Below are 20,351 nucleotides of genomic sequence, written 5' to 3'. Positions count from 1 at the left end.
GTTCTGAACAGGAACCCTTGAGACAGGGGCTTAAGTTTACTGTGGATGTGGTTTTGGGTATGGCCTCAGCCATATTTAGCCTGTGGTGATATAACTTTGCTGTGATGTAAGAAAAATTTCTGCCTTCCAAATTTGATGTTATTCAGAGAGTTAATCGTATTTATTACAGTCTAGAGAGAAGACAAAATCCTCGTGCAGGTATTCCTGTGTATTATTGTAGTCGTAAATAACATGAGATTATTCTTGATAGTGATTGGAATTAAAGTATATGACAGAATATAAACTATAGACCATAGGAAAGATTAGGACTTTTTTTTTTTTTAGCATTCTACCCATGGGATTTATTACCTTTCTTCTCCCTAAGTAAAACATGGGATTTTTGTGCCTCATTAAACTTTCATTTTTAATTTCTAGTTGACTGTTTTCCCACTCTGTATCCAAGAGTTGTGAAATCCAAGTGAGAATGAAAGTTAGCAATTTATATTAGTTTCTCTATACTCCTGTTGTGGAAAATATACATATTAGACCTGTAATTACCAAGCATAATTAATTTGGTTTCAACAGTTACTGTGCTCTATTAGAATAACAAAGTCTCCTTGGAGACTCTTACATAACAGACTCACTGACTTCCATATGTTCGGTTAAAACTCTATTTCTGCTAATTTAAAACAGAATTTAATAGTATATGAGAGAATTATTATTCACATAGTCACTTTAATCCATAATTTATAGTTACAGTGTCTTTGTTTTGATCTGTTGGGCCTTATCAGTTTGAATGGTTATCCTGTTTATTTGAACTTAGTGTTGCTCTGTTCATGTTCTTGAAGGCCAAAGGCAAAAAAAAAAAAACACTTCTTGGATCATAATCTATGTAATTTTTTTCCCTCTTCAAAATCAAATTTCTGTATTTTCTGTTCTAAGAATTCTATCTTTATATTGTTATGCCCTTACTTTCCTCGCCAGTCAGATAGGAAAAAGGTAGAACCTATTTGGCAAAATTGGAAAGTGTTTTTTATTTCCTCTCCCAAAGTACAATGAAGTACTTTTTCTACTCTTAAGTAAAACGCCTACCTTGCAACACTAATGTCTTTTTGTCTTTTAGTTCCTGCAAAGAGGGTAAAACAACAGGACAAAAAATATCAGTGTAGGCAGGTTCATTTTTTGCCATACCCTCTCCAGCATTTATTATTTGTAGACTTTTTGATGATGGCCATTCTGATTGTTGTGAGGTGATACCTTATTGTAGTTTTGACTTGCATTTCTCTAATAGTTAGCAGTGTTGAGCATCTTGTCATGTACCTGTTGGCCATCTGTATGTATTCTTTGGAGAAATGTCTATTTAGATCTTCTGCCCCTTCTATTTAGGTCTTTTTTATTTTATTTTTTTATTGAGTTGTATGAACTATTTGTATGGTTTTTTTCTTTTTTTTTTTTTTTTGATATGGGGTTATATAAGCTGTTTGTATATTTTGGATATTAACCCCTTATTGGTTATATCATTTGAAAATATTTTCTCCCATTTAGTCGATTACCTTTTCATTTTGTCAATGGTTTCCTTTGCTGTACGTAAGCTTTTAAATTGAATTAGGTCCTGTTGATTTATTTTTCCTTTCATTTTCTTCACTTTAGGAGACAGATCCAAAAAATATTGCTGTGATTTATGTTAAAGAGTGTTCTGTCTATGTTTTCTTGTAGGATTTTTATGATTTCAGAGCTTACATTTAGGTCTTTAATTCATTTTGAGTTTATATTTGTATATGTGAGAAAATGTTCATATTTCATTCTTTTACAAGTAGCTGTCCAATTTTCCAAGCACAGTTTATTAAAGAGACTGTCTTTTCTTCATTGTATATTCTTGCCTCCTTTGTCATAGATTAATTGACCTTAAGTATGTGGGTTTATTTCTGGTCTTTGTTCTGTTCCATTGATCTATACGTCTGTTTTTGTGTCAGTACCATACTGTTTTGATTACTGTAGGTTTGTAGTGTAGTCTGAAGTCAGGGCATGTGATCCCTCCAGCTTTGTCCCTCAAGATTGTTTTGGCTATTTGAGGTCTTTTGTGTTTTCATACAAATTTTAGAATTCTTTGTTCTAGTTATGTGGGAAAATGCTATTGATATTTTGATGGGGGTTGTAGTGAATCTGTAGGTTGCCTTGTGTTGTATGATCAAGAATTAATGATATTAATTCTTCCAGTGTATGAACATTTTATATCTTTCCATCTGTTGTGTCGTCGTCAGTGTCTTTCATCAGCGACTTATGGTTTTCTGAATAAAGGTGTTTTACTTCCTTAGGTAAGTTTATACTGAGTTATCTTATTTTTTTTGATGTGATTATAAATGCAATTGTTGTCTTAATTTCTTTTTCTGGTAGTTCTTTGTTAGTGTGTAGAAATGCAATGGATTTCTGTATATGAATTTTGTGTTCTGCATCTTTAGTGAATTCATTGATGAGCTCTAGTAGTCTTTTTCTGGCATCTTTAGGATTTTCTACGTATATTATCATGTCATCTGCAAACAGTGACAGTTTTACTTATTCCCAATTTGGATTCCTTTTATTTATTTTTCTTAGCTGATTGCTATGACTAGGACTTCCAGTACTGTGTTGAATAAAGTTGGTAAGAGTGGGATGCTGTCATTCTTTTATATAGTAGGGGGAAAGAGGTAATAGCATGATCATTTAAAAAATGTGTGTATGACAGTCAAATTTTGTGACTTGTCATCAAAGACTGAATTTTAGTAAATTTGCGTTTTAAAATTCCTCACTCTTCTTACCTTCCCTTAGGAAGAGGGGAGGATTTTGCATTCTGTGCAGCCAAAAAAAGAGAATTAGGCTGATTAATCTCCCTGGATTTTTTTTTTTTTTTGGATAGATGAATACTTGCTTTGTTCTTTATTATGCAGAATTGTTTGAAAGTCCATATAGTTTTACATATTTACTAGGAAGGAAACTGATAACTTCCCCTAAATAGTTTCTTTTCAAAAATATAGCAAGCTTGTTAGGGTGATATATAATATATTGATTATAGTTGTTTCTCAGAAAGCTTAAAATAGCAAATATTAAAAAGTCCCCTGATCCTGGTAAATGAATTTAAATTGAATGAATTTTTATTTAGTGAAAATAAATTTTATCCTTATAAAATTTTTTCTCTGAACCATCCATTAGATGATGCTTCAAAGTTTGAAACTTTTTAGTTTATGAAATTTTTTGGATCCAATAAAGTCACACTTAATAAGCAGCTTTTATAAATAAAGACTGCTTTAATTCATTCCTGTGAAATCTGGTCTTAAAACAGTTGTCTGGTGCTTGAAAGACCATAAAGAATTCACAGGAAACCCTCATCTTATCTGAAAGGAAATAGTTTCTGTCTAATCAAATAGGAGTAGGCATACTTTTATAAAAGTAGGAATGTGTACCTGGAAGAAAGTGCCATAAAAGTAGGGTGCTGTTTATTCCAGTAATAAGTCTGATTTATCGTTGCTAAAATTGAGCCAAATTTGCATTTGAGACTTAATCATGTGGAAAGTAGTGAGATGGTCTAGAAATAGCCTGCAGGATATTTCCCCTTATTCCTTCATTAAGTAGGAGACAAATGACTGCTTTTAGTTCATTGTCCTTGTCCCATGTCCCTTCTGTAGAGAATCAGGGCTTAGAGAAAAGCATACTCTAGATCAGGGGCTCTAGATGTCTGCACTAGAGGGCACGATAGTAAAATTTTAGGCTTGCGGGCCCTGTGGTCCTATCACCACTACTTGACTCTGTTGTCACAGCGTGAAAGCAGCTATGACAGTATCTAAATGAATGATTATGTCTGGGTCCCAATAAAACTTTATAAAAAACCAGACATTAGATTGGCTTTAGATTGTGGGCAGTTGTTTGCCAGTCCCCTTTCCTAAATTATAGGACGGAAAGTGGGAGAAATATTGCTTCACATTATCATCATAGAAAGATGAGAAGAAAAAGATTTGGTTCACAGAGTTCAAGTTGTTTTTTAATACTGTGGTCTGTTTGTTTTTATTTAACTAGTACCTTGAACTTGGTTGTAGTCTCCCTCCCTCTTTTCTTCTTCCTCTCTTCCTTTCCTTCCTTATTTTCTTCCTTCCTTTATTCCACCTTCTCTCTTACATTTAAACAGTCTGTTAGCAGCATATAATTTACTAAGTTCTCTTCCAAGTCTTAGTTCCCCTAACTGTTATAATGTGGTCAGGCTATTGCATACCATATTGGGTTGTTGGGAATATCAGTGAGACGATGAAGATGGTAGTACTTAATACACTTCTGAGGTTGGAGTAAGTGCAGAATAGAAATGGTTTTGATTTTATTTAGTCATTAATTTATATTTCTAAGTATTGAATTTATTGTGGTCTAGGAAGAAAGTAAGCATTTCATTGAAATTAAGATAGAGTTATAGCTACTGCTTCTTTTTTCTTCTGTCCTGTTTTCCCCCCATCTAGAATTCAAAACCCAAATTTTCACTTGCCAAACCCAAATTTTCACTTGTCCCAAATTTTTATATATAATTTATGGTAATCTGAACATAGTATTTTTCCCTACAGAAAATGAAGAATAGTCACAGGCAGCTTCTGTGAAATTTCTCCTTTTGGTTTTGTTTTATTGTTTTACTGTTTTCTTTTGCTTTTATTTTTTTATGGTATGCTCTTGTTTTTTCCTCTAAATTATAATTTTATAGTGGAGCTGTGTCTCAGATCACTATTAGTTGACCAGCTTTGTTGCCTTGTCCCCATATATCTTGTTAGTTCTTCAAGTAGAGTGTATTCTATTACATACAATGCTTTAGTATCATGAATTAGTTCATGCATGATTGATAAATAGTGAAAGTATACCAGTATAAGGCAGAAGTTGCCATGGTTTATAGTTAATAGGTTGACCACCAAATAGCAGCTGAGTGAAAGTTCACTAGTGCAGATGAATTTAGCAAGCTGTGAAGGGTTCTTGTATGGCACACAATGTCCATTCACTTCATTCCTTCTACTTGGCTCAGTCTTGCTGTACATTCCGTTTTAAGTATTTATTGCATAGCTTCTTCCCAACTTTGTGGAAAAGAAACAAACATAAGACAATAAGCCAGAGCTCTTTCTCTCTGGCATCATTACATTTTGTCCAAAACCTGCTTCTCTGCTGTAACTTCTAATGGTGATGTCCCTCTATGCTTTCCTGTAACTCATCTGTTTCAGACTTTCCTTGTCACCCCTTTCATTAAGTTATCTTCAGCTTTTTAAAAGTCCTATACTTAGTATAATAATTCTTTGTTTATTACAACTATAGCATGTCATTTTAGGTATATTAGTAGTTTCACTGGATATACTTTGGTTTTTGTTAATGCTATAGTTACAGAGTTGTACAGGCAACTGTAAGGTAAAGTCTAGACTTGCCATAGTTTTCTCATAAGCCTCTTATTTTTAATGTGTGATTTATTAGAATGCAGTTTTTTAAAGGAATGCATTTTTTCACTTTCTAGCAGAAGAACTTATATTCAAACAGCCAGAGATTCTGTTCTTTTGTAGACTAGGCATCTTTTGTCCTTTCTACTTATATGTCATACGTTTTTAAATCCTTCTCTATCCTTGTATTTCTCTTCAGTAGGTATTCCAGATTGCTGGCATCTCTCTTAAACTGCGGTGCCCAGAAATATGCACAAAGCTTCAGATAGGTTTGATCAGGGCAATGTTCATTAGAACTCTGATCATCACCATTAGTATTTATCGAGCTTGTGAAGAAAAACTAAACCTCCTTGTTTTACGAATCCTGTTTTATGTAGTTGGTTTTTTAAGGCAAAGCATAGATGAATCCCTTAATATTGATTCCCTTTTTTTTTTATCCCCCAGCTCGTTTATGGGGGAGGTATTGCCACCTATAATTCAGAAAGGAAAGTGTGGGTTGAAACCAGATAGTTCAGTGAGGGTAGCAAGAATTGTAGGATATGATCATTATAGGTTGACTGTTTTTTTTCTTGGAGCTATTTTCTCAGTGGTGACATTTCCCCTACTCACGTCATAAGTTACTGCCTGGCACTTGACATGGGTAGTGTCAGTTTATCACTGTCATCTGTTACTGTTAATCTGTTTTCATCAATCAGTGGACGTACAATTCAAATAAAAGTAAAATCTGGTTTGGTGTGTAGGATGATTGCATAGACAATAGTAATGCAAGTCATACTAAATTAAGTACCATAAGAGAAGTACAAAGTTCTTCAGTGGATTGGTAAGAGATTACATCTAGGTAGAAAAGACCTTTATAAGGGATGTAATATTTGAGATGGGCCTGAAAGATTTGTTTTGATAGAGAAAGTATGAGCATGGTTTTAGGTGGCAAGGAAAGAACATTTGGAGACTATGAACAGTTTAGTTTGCTTAAATCACAGACTATGTGTACAGACTAGTGAGAAATAAGAAAGGAAAGGCATTTTAAATATACATAATGATATATAGAGAGTCTTAAATATTCAACCACAGAGTTTAGTGATTGTTTTGAGTAGTACTATGATTGGGATTGTATTCAGGAAGAGAAATCTGCCAGGAAACAGTATATAAAATGACTGGGGAGCAGGAAGAGGGAAATGAGGCTGGTGGGCAGGTTTCAAGGAATGTAGAGCTGAATATTATGGCTCAAGGTGACCATGTTTCAGACTTGATGAAGTTTTCATACATGTAGGTGGTGTGCTTACTCACCTAACTCAATGATCAACCTGAGAAAGTGGAGGAGAGGAAACGGTATAGTCGGAACCTTCTAGTCAATGCTATCCAAAGTATATGTTTTTACTCATGAAGAAATAAGTACAGAATTGATAAGTCTTTAGAAGCATTTGAAGCAATTTGACAGAATAATCATATGTCTGTTGACTGTAATGATAAAAATATTGGGTTTGCATTTTGATGTTTAAAATTTTTTTCTCTTTATAATAACTCATTTTTAATGTATTTTATGAAGCCATCAATCTGTGAAGGATTAGAAAAAAAAAAAAAACCAACAACAGTAGCATCTCCTTCATCGTAGATATTTTGAGAAGTACTGTACTGACTCATACCTTGTCTTCTAGGACCCTGGCTGCCCTTGCCTCCCTTATCCTGAGACACAGCAATCTCTTAAGTATCCTTGGGGGTTTTCAGTTTTGTTCTTTTTTGCTGAGCTGGGTGTTGTATTCACTGTTAGACAATGTTCCAGTCTCCTCTTTTTCTTTATAAATGAACCACTAGGATTTGGAGTAGGAAAAGGAAACTTCAGCCCTTGATTAGGATGGCATCTAATACAGAACTGGTGGAGAGGGATTTTGTTTTTTTCTTTTATAAAATAGTTTAAAACAAATTTTAACAGCACACTTATATTTTGATCTTAGTTTCATTACAAAATAATGTCACAGTGATATTTGCCCTCTTTCTACTATTTTTTTGAAGATCCCATTCCTTTCTTGAATCCATTTACTGTAGTTTTTTTTTTTTTTTTACATGATGACCATATTGTTGAAATGGGTGACACCCAGAAACAAGGTTGGTGTCCTTCTTTGTTCCAAGGGTGCTTATAAAAAGCTTTGGCTCCCTTGAAGCAGGATGGACAATAATTTAGGTTTTTCACACTTTGTGCTAACTCTGGAAAAGTAGTCTCTAATGCTTTGAATGTCTGTTCAGTATGTGGCTACTTCATGAAAATAGTCTTTAACATAAAATCCTGGAATATTGATGGTGACAGTATTCTTAGTCTCTATTGCATAGCCTAGTACTCCGCAAAAGTGTGGTCCCCAGACCCCTGGTGTCACCAAGACCATTTTAGAGGGTCCATGAAGTAAAAACTATGTTCAAAATAAAATTAAGAATTTATTTACCTCAAGATTGAGTAGTGAAGTTTTCTAGAGGCTACATGGTGTGGTAACATGTAATCATCATTCTGATGGGCAGTGATGTGTTGGCTTATGTGTTCTTGTATTTTAAAAATTTTTCAGTGTTTACCAAAACATATTCAAGAAGAAATGGATAGCTTGAATAGTCTTATGTCTGTCATAGTTAAATGGCTAAATACCTTCCTGTAAAGGAAAGTATAGGCACATGATGCCTTCATTGGTAAGGTTCATCAGTTATTTAAGGAAAAATAATACATGAATTCTCACATTCTTTTGGAAAATTGGAAAAGAGAGAATGCTTTCTGACTGATTTTGTGAGGATAGCATTACCTGATAACAAAAATTAAACAAAGATATTACAAGAAAAGAAAAATACAAATGAATGTCTCTCATGAATATAGATGTAAAATTCAAAATAAAATTTTGTATTGTATTGAAATTCAGTACAGTAATATATAAAAAAAGGTAACATATATCATGACCAAATGGAGTTTATCCCAGGGGTGCAAGATAGGCTGCATGTTTAAAAAACCAACAATGTGATTCACTGTATTACCAAACTGAAAAAGAAAGACTGTATGATCATCTTAATAGACACAGAAAGAACATTTGGTAGAACCAAACATCCATTCCTGATAAAAGTCTCCAGATAGAAGCCCAGGACTAAAAAGGGACTTTGTCATCTGGTAACTTGTATCTCTGAAAAGTCTATAGTTAATAATATACTTAATGGTGGAAAAGACCACTGTTTTTCCTCTAAGGTTAATAGCAAGGCAAGGATGTTTGCTTTCACCAATACTGTTCAGTGCTGGAGTTTCTAGCCAGTGCAATAAGGCAAGAAAAAGGAATAAAAGGCACACAGAGTAGAAAGGAAAAAGCAACTGTTTTTATGCACAGAGGATATGATTATTATGTAGAAAAACCTAAGGAATCTACAAAAATGTTTCTAGAACTAATACATGAATTTTGTCATGTTGCAAGATACAGGATAAATATATAAAAATTAATTATAGCACTTTCACTTTTTTCCCCCTAACAATGAATAATTTGATATTAAAACTAAAGCTGAGAGAAGCTAACTGGGTTATGCAGGTTACCTTTATCTATATGTGGCAGAGCACAGAGTTTCAGTTCAGGTTTGTCTCACTTGAAAACCTAGGCTCTTTCCACTATGAGAGATTGTTGTGCAAGCTCGTGGTAGAGCAGGCCTGTTTCTTGGCACAAAGGGGAGGAACTTTATTGTTACACATTCATAGGTCAACATAGGTCTGTCTAGCCTCTGATATAGTAGAACAGGCACAAAAGGGAGGAAATTTATTGTTACATATTTGTAGATCAGCATAGTTCTGTCCTGCCTCTGATACAGTAGAATTATGAAAATACTTCTATTTTTGACAGGAACTTTTGGGGGCAAATACATTCCACCTCCACCCCTCTCTAAAAAGTTACTTTAGCAAGTCACTTGGCCGTGAATGGAACTTGCTTCAGTCTTGCTTATCCTGTGGTCACATGGGTCCTGCTTTGTAGACTGGTAGAGTCATCTAGCCTTGTTTCATTTGAAATCTATTATAGCCTGTCCAGGAAACTTTATTAGCACCTCTAAACAATTACGTCATTAAAAAGCAAGACTTACGAGCCCTGTTAAGGCTGCATAAAATTTGTTTTCCATCCTGAATATAGTTAAGCAAGTTCCCACAGTAATTTTAGAATGATTCAGTCTTTTCTAGGTTCCATAACTGATGTTGCAAAAAAATTGGAAATCAATATGAGGCTATTCTTTTTCAGTTTTTCAGTCATTTTGAATGATTACAATACTCTACTGTTTAGTTGACAGTTGATCTCTTTTAGGAAATTTGTCACAATCCCACCTGCTGAGGATTAACAGGCACAGAGCTGAGATTTTATGCTAGAACATTCAGACAGTCCATAATCTCAGTTAAAAAAAATTTATACCTGAAATTCAACTTATTTACCTTGTTAGCACACTATCAGCTATTTAATTATTAGACAATAACACAACAGTTCAAGGCAGTTTAATTTTAGTGAATAATGTGGCATAAAGCTCCCTAAAATTCAAATCTACAAAGCAAGAGTGCTATCTGATTTACAATGTGAGGTCTGAACCTGCTACCACCATTACATCTCATTCAGAAATTCCATCCATGCCTCTTTTATGCTATGTATTAAAATTTTAAGGAAAAAAAGATAATAGATTCACATTAAGGGTTTTCCCATTCATGATCCTGTCACACAGCTCTTGCTTCTCACCCGCAGGTTTTACAGTTGGCAGGCAGGTCTTAATACTGTGGGAACTCTGCTCATGAGATCCTGGCCATGATGAGAGTCACCTCTTGGATCTGATTCTCATTTAATTGTTTCTTTCTTTTCTAAGCCTAAGTAGTCTGGTTCTTCCCTTGCTTAGATATGGGATGTAAGGAAACTATATCTGCACACATGCTCTGTTTGGAGGGGCTCTTGGGATAGCTGACAAAGTTCTATTTTTTGACCTGGGAGGTTCTTTTGAGGGTGTTTGTCTTTTAGTAATTCACTGAGCTATAGATATTTTTGTGTGTCAGTTTCTGTACTTGTAGTTATATTTTTCAATAAGAAAGGTAAAAAAAAAAAACCAAAACCAAAAAAATTGAATGTAGAGGGTTTTAAGGAATTATATTCTAACTCCATTTGTCATGGCTAGTCTTTTGCTAAGAAACTCAGGGCTATAAAATCTATTATAAGAAAATCTGCTTCAGAGTCATTCTCAGAAAGGGGTCCATCCATTCAACAAATATCATTGAATTGTTACTGTATTAGGCTCCATACTTGATACTGAGGATATGTATGGGGAAACCTTAATAAATATGATCTGTGTCCTCACTGTGCTTTCTAATCGTATCAGTGATACCACAGGTTAAGAGGCTTTTTATTCTTTGGTATACTGTTTGGGAATATTGTCATAAAGATTTATATTTATATCTGAAGTAATTCTTCCTGGTAGACATTTATCCCATAGGTAGTATAGTGGTTATTTACTATTGCATAATAAATTATTCCAAAACTTAATGCCTCGAAACAGTGAACATTCATATGTCATAGTTCCCCTGGGTTAGGAATTTGGAGTGACTTAGCTGTGAGTTTCCAGCTCAGAGTCTTTCATATGGTGGCTGTCAGGATGTTGGCAGTGATGTAGTCATCTGAAGGTTTATCTCGACCTGAAGCATCCATTTCCAAGATGGCTCACTCACAGGACTGTTGGCAGGAGAGCGTAATTCCTCATTTAGACGGGCTTCTCTATAGGCTGCTTGAGTGTCCTCACAACATGGCACCAGACTTCCTCCAGGGCAAGCAATCTGAGAGAGTAAGAAGGAAGCTTCAGCCCCAGTGTCTAAAGTCGCACAGTGTCTCCTTCGTTCACTTCGTTAGAAGTGGCTTAAGTCCAGCCCACAAAAAGAGGACTTTCTGGTAGTACAGTAGCTAAGACTTGGCACCCCTGATGCAGGGGCCCTGAGGTTCAATCCCTGGCCAGGGAACTAGATCCCACATGCCGCTGCTAAGAGTTTGCATGCTGCAACTAAAGATCCCCCTTGCTGCAACTGAGACCCTGCACAGCCAAATAAATAAATACATATATTTTTTAAAAGATTTATTGGAGATGGCACATGGAGGCCAGAAGCATAGGTTAGAGGAGACAGCAAATGTCTAGATACGTGATACAGTGGTAGTGGTACCTAGGAAGGAAAGGATCATGTTTGTGAGCTTAAGCTCTTTATGGCAGAATTAGTATTCTCTTTATATTTCTCTGCATTCTAGGGTACTATCCTGAACACATTATATACTCAGGAAGAATTTGCTTTAAAAAATGTATGTGTTTGTGTATATCTCACACGCTAGTAAAGTAATGCTCAAAATTCTCCAAACCAGGCTTCAGCAATACGTGAACTGTGAACTTCCAGATGTTCAAGCTGGTTTTAGAAAAGGCAGAGAAACCAGAGGTCAAATTGCCAATATCTGCTGGATTGTTGAAAAAGCAAAAGAGTTCCAGAAAAACATCTATTTCTGCTTTACTGACTATGCCAAAGCCTTTGACTGTGTGGATCACAATAAACTGTGGAAGATTCTGAAAGAGATGGGAATACCAGACCACCTGACCTGCCTCTTGAGAAACCTGTATGCAGGTCAGGAAGCAACAGTTAGAACTGGACATGGAACAACAGACTGGTTCCAAATAGGAAAAGGAGTATGTCAAGGCTGTATATTGTCACTGTGCTTATTTAACTTCTATGCAGAGTACATCATGAGAAATGCTGGGCTGGAAGAAGCACAAGCTGGAATCAAGATTGCCGGGAGAAATATCAATAACCTCAGATATGCAGATGACACCACCCTTACAGAAGGAAGTGAAGAAGAACTAAAGAGCCTCTTGATGAAAGTGAAAGAGGAGAGTGAAAAAGTTGGCTTAAAGCTCCACATTCAGAAAACTAAGATCATGGCATCCGGTCCCATCACTTCATGGCAAATAGATGGGGAAAGTGGAAACAGTGGCTGACTTTATTTTTTTGGGCTCCAAAATCACTGCAGATGGTGACTGCAGCCATGAAATGAAAAGACGCTTACTCCTTGGAAGGAAAGTTATGACCAACCTAGGCAGCATATTAAAAAGCAGAGACATTGCTTTGTCAACAAAGGTCTGTTTAGTCAAGGCTATGGTTTTTCCAGTAGTCATGTATGGATGTGAGAGTTGGACTATAAAGAAAACTGAGCGTCAAAGAATTGATGCTTTTGAAGTGTGCTGTTGGAGAAGACTCTTGAGAGTCCCTTGGACTGCAAGGAGATCCAACCAGTCCATCCTGAAGGTGATCAGTCCTGGGTGTTCATTGGAAGGACTGATGTTGAAGCTGAAACTCCAATAACTTTGGCCACCTGATGTGAAGAGTTGACTCATTTGAAAAGACCCTGATGCTGGAAAAGATTGAAGGCAGGAGGAGAAGGGGACAACAGAGGATGAGATGGTTAGATGGCATCACTGACTCAGTGGACATTAGTTTGGGTAAACTCTGGGAGTTGGTGATGGATAGGGAGGCCTGGCATGCTGCGGTTCATGGGGTTGCAAAGAGTTGGACGTGACTGAACTGAACTGATATAGTATCTGTAGGATGACAACATGACAATGTAGATGATTTCTTTTATTATTTTAGCAAACTCCGCTTTTTCTGCTGATTAAAAAAAACACATTATCCTCATTATAGCAATTAAAATCTTAAATCTGAAGAAAATATGGAAAAGGATATATAAGTCTAGAACTCATTTTATTTTTATTTGGTATATATATTTTACTTGGTGTGATGAGACTAGTCTAATAAAGGATAGAAACAGACTTCTGATTATGTAATAGCCTACAATTATTTTTATGGCTATTGCATTCCAGTCTTCTTATGCAATATTTACAATGTACATGTGTAACAAGGGCACAATACAAGTTCTGACAATCTTAACCATAAATCAGAATCGAGTCACGCAATGTAACATCTGTGAACTTGCTTGGCTGATGCAGACAACCTTTGTTAAGAGTACATAAAATTCTGAGTTTACAACTCTGTAGTAGATTTGAGGTTTTAAGCTCTAAAATTTAATTACCCTTCCCACCCTATAATTAATTCTGCCAAGACATTTTGATATTGGTTTAATTGTGAAGATGGGGGAAACTCATATATTACAGTTTGAAAAAAAATGAAATGTTTTAAATATTCTATGAATGTGATGAGAATTTCAGCAGATTATGGCTACAAAAGATTATGATTCAGCCTGAAAACATAACCTATGGAAAATCATCAACTGTGCAGAATGAGCTCTTCCAGATGACAGATCTTACTAGGAAAACCTGCCAATAAAAGAGAGAACGCTAGAAGAAAAAGAATCCTGTTGACTTTCAACATATGGCCTCGACACTGACATTCTTATAGCTTTTAGTGAATAGCAACCCAAAATAACTGGGTTGATAAAAACCAAAAAAATTAAAAAAAAAGAATGCATGAATTAAAAAAAAATCTGCTCTGATTTTTTTCTTTACTTTTAGTTCAGAGGACTTAAAAAAATTTTTTTTAATCTTATATTGGAGTATATTTGATTAACAGTGTTGTGTTAGGTGTACAACAGAGTGATTCAGTTATACATATACATGTATCTATTCTTTTTCAAATTCTTTTCTTAGGTTATTTTAGAGTATTAAGCAGAGTTTCCTGTACCATACAGTAGGTCCTTGTTGTTTATGTTTAAAATATAGCAATGTGTACATGTCCATCTCAAACTCCCTATCTATCCCTCCCCCTTCCCCTGGTAATACATGAAGGTGATGGAGTGGTACATCTTCCTTATAATTTCACCTTTCAGGATAATAGTGACTCGTAGCAAACTGAAAATAAAAGACAAATATCCATATACATTTAGGCATTAGTGAGAAAAACTGAATCATCTCATATTATCCTCTCTATTGGTTCTCTCAGCTATATACTCCTTGCATTGGTCTCTTTCTTTCCCACTCTTTTTTCCAAGGATCCTGCGTTTTACCCTTTTTTTGGTTCAGCCTTTTGAACTACTTAAAAAGAAGTGGGCCACTAAAGATGATTAGTTTACTTCCTTGGAACTATGAAGATTATACAGTGTGTCTCAAAGTTTTGTGATTGTTGACTTGTGTATTTATTTTCACTTTCATTCAATATTGAGTACCTACTGTGTGCCAACCACTGTAACAGAGAAATCTATAGTTTATAGGCTAAATCCTGTCTGATAATGGGTCAAAGAGTTAGTTACAGCAAGTTAAGCATAGAGATCAAGTATACCTCTGATATTTCCTTCCCTGAAATAGAATGGACTCAGATTATTCCCTCTAGAGCGCTCTTAGTTCCTTCTCAATTCCATTAAGGTTGTCCCACTACCATGGGGATTGTGGTGCTAATTTAGAGCAAGCAGTATAGGCACCTGGAGAATCCCAGGGATAGGGGAGCCTGGTGGGCTGCAGTCTGTGGGGTCGCACAGAGTAGGACACGACTGAAGCGATTTAGCAGCAGCAGCAGCTGCAGATTAACTGCCAGGTAACTGCAAAGCAGTGCTTAAATTAACACGCAAGACACACAGAAGTCTCAGTGTTCCACGTCTGTTGCTTACTAGTTGTGTACTTTGGTACATACAGAGTTGCAGCCTACTTCCAAGAGTGGCTCTGAAGAGTAAATGAGTTGATATCTGTCACTGGTTAGTTCAGGGCCTACCACAGAGCCCTCTAGGAATGTTACTTACTATCATTACTCCTATTGTGACTGGTATAAAAACTAATTCTTAAAATAACAGGGCAAATATTTACTTACGACTGTGATTTACAAACAAATCCAAGGCTAGATGTTACATTGAATATATGCAAAAGAGTTAGACCTACTTTAAGGTACAGTTTCAAATAGTTTCATTAAACCTAACTGTAATCAAAGTACTTTTTCATTCTAGTTTTCTTTATAGTTTTAAGAAAATCTTTTAATTCACACAAATCTTTCTGGTTTCTTTTTATGCCTGCTCTGGAGATGCAGAAATTACCTCTTTATGCCTGCTCTGGAGATGCAGAAAGCTTACCCCTTTATTAGCTAACCTAAAAGTTTATGTCCACAGTAGCCCCTATTCTAATACCCCATGCCTGTCTCTTTTTTCTGTGGAGAGAAAATACTTTGTCATCTCTTACTTCCCATGAAGCCATACCCTGGCTTTCTTCATAAATCCCCGGGGAAGTATTAATTGGTTAGTAAAAAAAGAAAACTGAAACACTAGATCACATAGGAAGCATTGTCCTGTCTTATCCCCAGTTCCAGGAAAAGCTCACTTACTGCTGTGGTCTCTGAAGTACTTTTCTTGTTAATCTTAAATTGTTAACAACTTGATTTTGCCCTGGCAAACGTATTTTCTTAAAGAGTTTATGCATTTCTCTCTTTAAGTGGATATTAAAACCATCATAAGAAAGCAGTGTTTCAAATGTAAAGTTCATTGGGCTTTACTCTCAAATAAAAGTGATACTCCAAGTGTATGCATTTTAGTTTTTGTAAGTTAAACCTTAAAAAAAAGATGCTAAATTACAGATAAATCCTGGGCAGGAGCTCAAGTCTATAGAGCTCAAGCCTGTAGTCAGATAGTCTGTGTGTGAACTACAACCACACAGCCACCACTTACTATGTTACCTTGGTGAGTTGCTCAAAGCCACTAAGCTTCAGTTCCCTTAATTATAAAATAATAATATCTGTCCCTAACAGGTGACATCTCTCTAATGTCACCTATTAGCTCCCCCTTGACTTTCTGTGCCCCATCTCAGTCACAGCCTTCTTCCTCACATCAAGGATAAGCACTACTCTGAGTTTTAGGAAAAACCATTGAGATTCTTTATGGTTTCATTAACCAAGTGTGTAGCCTTCAACTATGTAGTGAAAAGTGAAAGTCGCTAAGTGGTGTATGACTCTTTGACTCCATGGACTGTAGCCTGCCAGGCTCCTCTGTCCATGGGGATTCTCCAGGCCAGAATACTGGAATGGGTAGCCATTCCCTTCTCCAGGGGATCTTACCTACTCAGGTATTGAATCCAGGTCTCCCTTCTGCATTGCAGGTTGATTCTTTACCATCTGAGCCACCAGGGAAGCCCAAGAATGCTGGAGTGGGTAGTCTATCCCATATCCAGGGAATCTTCCCGATCTAGGAATTGAACTGGTGTTTCCTGCATTGCAGGTGGATTCTTTACCTGCTGAGCTACCAAGAAAGCCCCATCCTTCAACTATAGTTGTGTCTTATCTGTTGTTTTAAATTTGATGTGTCTTCATGTACCCCAGTGTTCATTGCAGCAACATTTACAATAACTAGGACATGGAAGCAATCTAGATGTTCCTTCAGCAGACGAATGGATAAGAAAGTTGTGGTACATATACAGAATGGAATATTGCTCAGCTAAAAAAAGAATGCATTTGAGTCAGTTCTAATGAGGTGGATGAAACTGGAGCCTATTATTCAGAATGAAGTAAGTCAGAAAGAGAAACACTAATACAGTATATTAACACATATATATGGAATTTAGAAAGACGGTAGTGATGACCCTATATTCAAGACAGTGAAAGAGACACAGATGTAAAGAACAGACTTTTGGACTATGTGGGAGAAGGCGAGGATGTGACAATATGAGAGAATAGCCTTGAAATATGTATATTACCATATGTAAAATAGATGACTGGTGCAAGTTCAATGCATGAAGCAGGGCACTCAAAGCTGTTGCTCTGGGACAACCCAGAGGGATGTGGTGGGGAGGAAGGTGGGAGGGGGGTTCAGGATGGTAGGGGGGACACCTGTATTCATGTCGATATATGGCAAAATCACCACAAAATTGTAAAGTAATTAAAATAAATTAATTAATTTAAAAATTTGATGTCTTTTAAGTCTTCTTCTTGGAGAAGGCAATGGCACCCCACTCCAGTACTCTTGCCCGGAAAATCCCATGGACAGAGGAGCCTGGCAGGCTGCAGTCCATGGGGTCTCGAAGAGTCGGACATGGCTGAGCGACTTCACTTTCACTTTTCACTTTCATGCATTGGAGAAGGAAATGGCAACCCACTCCAGTGTTCTTGCCTGGAGAATCCCAGGGACGGGGTTGCACAGAGTCGGACACAACTGAAGTGACAGCAGCAGTAGTAGTAGTAGTAAGTCGTCGTCTTCTTTTTTTTTCTTTTGGTCTATGGGTTCCTCCTTTATTCCTTTCCTTTCATCTTTTCCCCCTTGCACAACACAGGTCACTTACATTTAGAGTTGCCCACAGTCTAGATTTTGCTGATTGCAGACTCATTGTCTGTGAAGTGTGTTCCTATGTGTTTCCCTCAAACTGGCAGGTAAATCAAAAGGCTTAATCAGATCTGGGCTTAATTCCTTTGGCAGAACTATAGGTGGTGGTGTGTTCTTTTCTCAAGAGGTACATAAATGTCATTCTTTTTGTGATGGTAGCAACCATTGGTGCTTAATGCTTAGATCCATTAATTCATAGGGAGTTGCAAAATGGTGGTGCTGTGATTTTATCATTGTCTTTCTGTGAATTAGCTGGAATAATTGAATAAGGAGATACTTCCTCTCATCTGCTATTTGGTTACCCAACGATTGAGTTCATATGGGAAAGGCTGGTCCAAAACCACTGAATCCTAACCCCTCCCCCCATTTTTGTTTCTATAATGCAAATCTGTTTCTTTGAATTTAATTCTTAGTCCCTTCATATCAATTTACATAATGATTAAATTCCCGAAAAGTAGTTTAAATTTTCTCATATATGTTACAGTACTTTGAAGGGGAAAACAGCTTGGGTTTAGTTTCTTTGGTAAAACTAGAGGTGTTTTTGCCTTTTCCTTGAACAGTGAAGACAATTTGTGGGAAATGGACTATGTTGAAAACTTATTTATGCAACACAGTGATTTATAATGTTCAGTTTTGCTCACTCTCAGCCCTGACGCCCCCTGTAAACTTGGCGGTGTCGTCCCACTGTGTTGCGTCCGATGTCGCTCTCTGTGGAGCCAGCGGCCATGCTGGTCACCTTTGCTTTGTCTTCATTGCATCTGAGGACCACCTGCCCCCCTAGTTTTATTCAGTGGTGATAACCCTTTGCTGCTTCTTATCTGGCCGTGATTTCTCTTGGAAGTGTAACACTCCCCCACCCACTAAACCACAAATGAATTCAGAGGATAATCTTGGAATTTTCTTTCAGCTAGAAAGTTGCATATGTGGTGTTTCTGTTGGGGCTGAAGCTGGTGGAGCTGATAGAGACCAGATCTTGAATGTGGTAGAGAGCAGACTGCGTTTCGTCAGTTTTACTTTTCAAAATATTTGAAGTGGTGTGTAAGGAAATAAGAATCATTTGTTACGACAGCTTTGCTCTTGTGACAGGAGCCATGACAACAGAGTCCTTCTCTGACCCTGAACTCAGTTCCTACCTAAGATTTAGGATTGCGAAAGTGTATCCTAACAAAGAGCTAGTTATGGATTTAGGAAGATGCTTGAAGTGGGTGAAATGTCCACTTGACCTTCAGATTCTCCCTAATTCAGTTAGGAAAAGTTGATGGTGTGCTGTGCTTTGATGTCTCCCCTTGTTACTGTCTATTGATGTGAAGCTCAAGTTCAGAACACTTTTTGGTTGTTCAGCTTAACATCTCTTAGGGCCGTACCAAGTTCTCTCTAATCTCTGGTCGAAAATCAGATGCTACTGGTATCACTTATATTTCTTTATTCAACAGATTTACAGAGTGCCTTATTTCTGAAAGAAGGGGCTAGGACCAATGCTTATGAGGCAGGAGCAAAATTTTGTACTTGCTTTGTAGATTTGTGTGTGTATCTATAAATAAAACAGGATATTGACTCCCTCAACCCTTCCTAAGAGTGTCATTATACTATTGGTAAATCAATAGACCCATTTCGCTCTCTCTGGACTTTCACATTCTCTCTTCTTTACTACTCTCCATGGCTTTAGTACAGGTAGGGGAAGATGAAAAGTGTGCAGTATTTATTGGAGGGAATGGTCATCCAAGCAGATGAGGACCAGTGGATGGCACTTGTTTATCATCCATAGACATCTGAATCCATAGATTCAGATAAATTTGGATTTTCAAACTCTTATTTGAAATGTAGACTTTCTTTGAGAATAGTGAACTTTATACTCTTAGTGTACATTTAACCTAAATAGTTATTTGAGATCATGCTTCTGCCAAAAATCTTTGGGAATTGGGGGGATTGCTACAGACCAGGAATAGGAGGGTTTTTTTTTTTTTTTTTTAAGAAGCTCCCATAGGGCATGCCTAAGGTAGTCACAGACTTTCCCAGTTCATGGACCATCAAGACCGCATCTGTGTTGAACTTTGAAGATTTTCTATACTACTTAGTTAAGAAGTCAGCTGTTGTCTTTGCCTCCTTCCAGTTTTAATACAAAGTAGACCTAGTACAGCTAATACAAGTTCTGACAAGCAAGCTTTTTTCTTGATCACAATGGAAACTATTTGAATCTAGTAGAGTATTCTGGGACATACAATTGTCTGGACTGGACCACACCTCTGGTCCAAAAAAGCTGAGAGGGCTGTTTTTTTAATTTCTTCTTTAAAAAAAAAAATAATAACTTGGCCTTCAGGCTCCTAACAAGTTAGTGAGGGAGCTGTATAACTGTGGGGCCCCATCTCTATAGTAAGCAGTGGCTCCCTAGTTCATAATGGCATTCCCTTCTAGGCAAGGACAACTGATATTTACATAAGAAAGGATGAAAGTACAATCATCCCTCAGAATCCGTGGGGGATTTGTTTCAGGACCCCCAAGGTTACCCTAATCCCTGGGTGCTCAAATTCTTTATATTGATATAAAGTGGCACAGTATTTAAATACAACCTGTACACACGTTTTAGTGTACTTTAAATCATCTGTAGATTACTTATAATACCTAATTCAATGTAAGTTCTGTGCAAATCATTGTAAAT

At 36.6% G+C, this 20,351-nt stretch overlaps 1 protein-coding gene across 3 annotated transcripts in view; it reads left to right on the top strand.

The window, feature by feature from the left end:
- Positions 1-20,351, top strand: part of BABAM2 (BRISC and BRCA1 A complex member 2) — a 399,480-nt gene that overhangs the window by 136,698 nt on the left and 242,431 nt on the right. The gene's annotated exons all lie outside the window — the stretch shown is intronic.

The sequence above is a fragment of the Cervus canadensis genome, chromosome 5, assembly GCF_019320065.1.
Source record: "Cervus canadensis isolate Bull #8, Minnesota chromosome 5, ASM1932006v1, whole genome shotgun sequence".
Taxonomy (NCBI): domain Eukaryota; kingdom Metazoa; phylum Chordata; class Mammalia; order Artiodactyla; family Cervidae; genus Cervus; species Cervus canadensis.
This window is presented reverse-complemented; position numbering and strand designations above follow the sequence as displayed.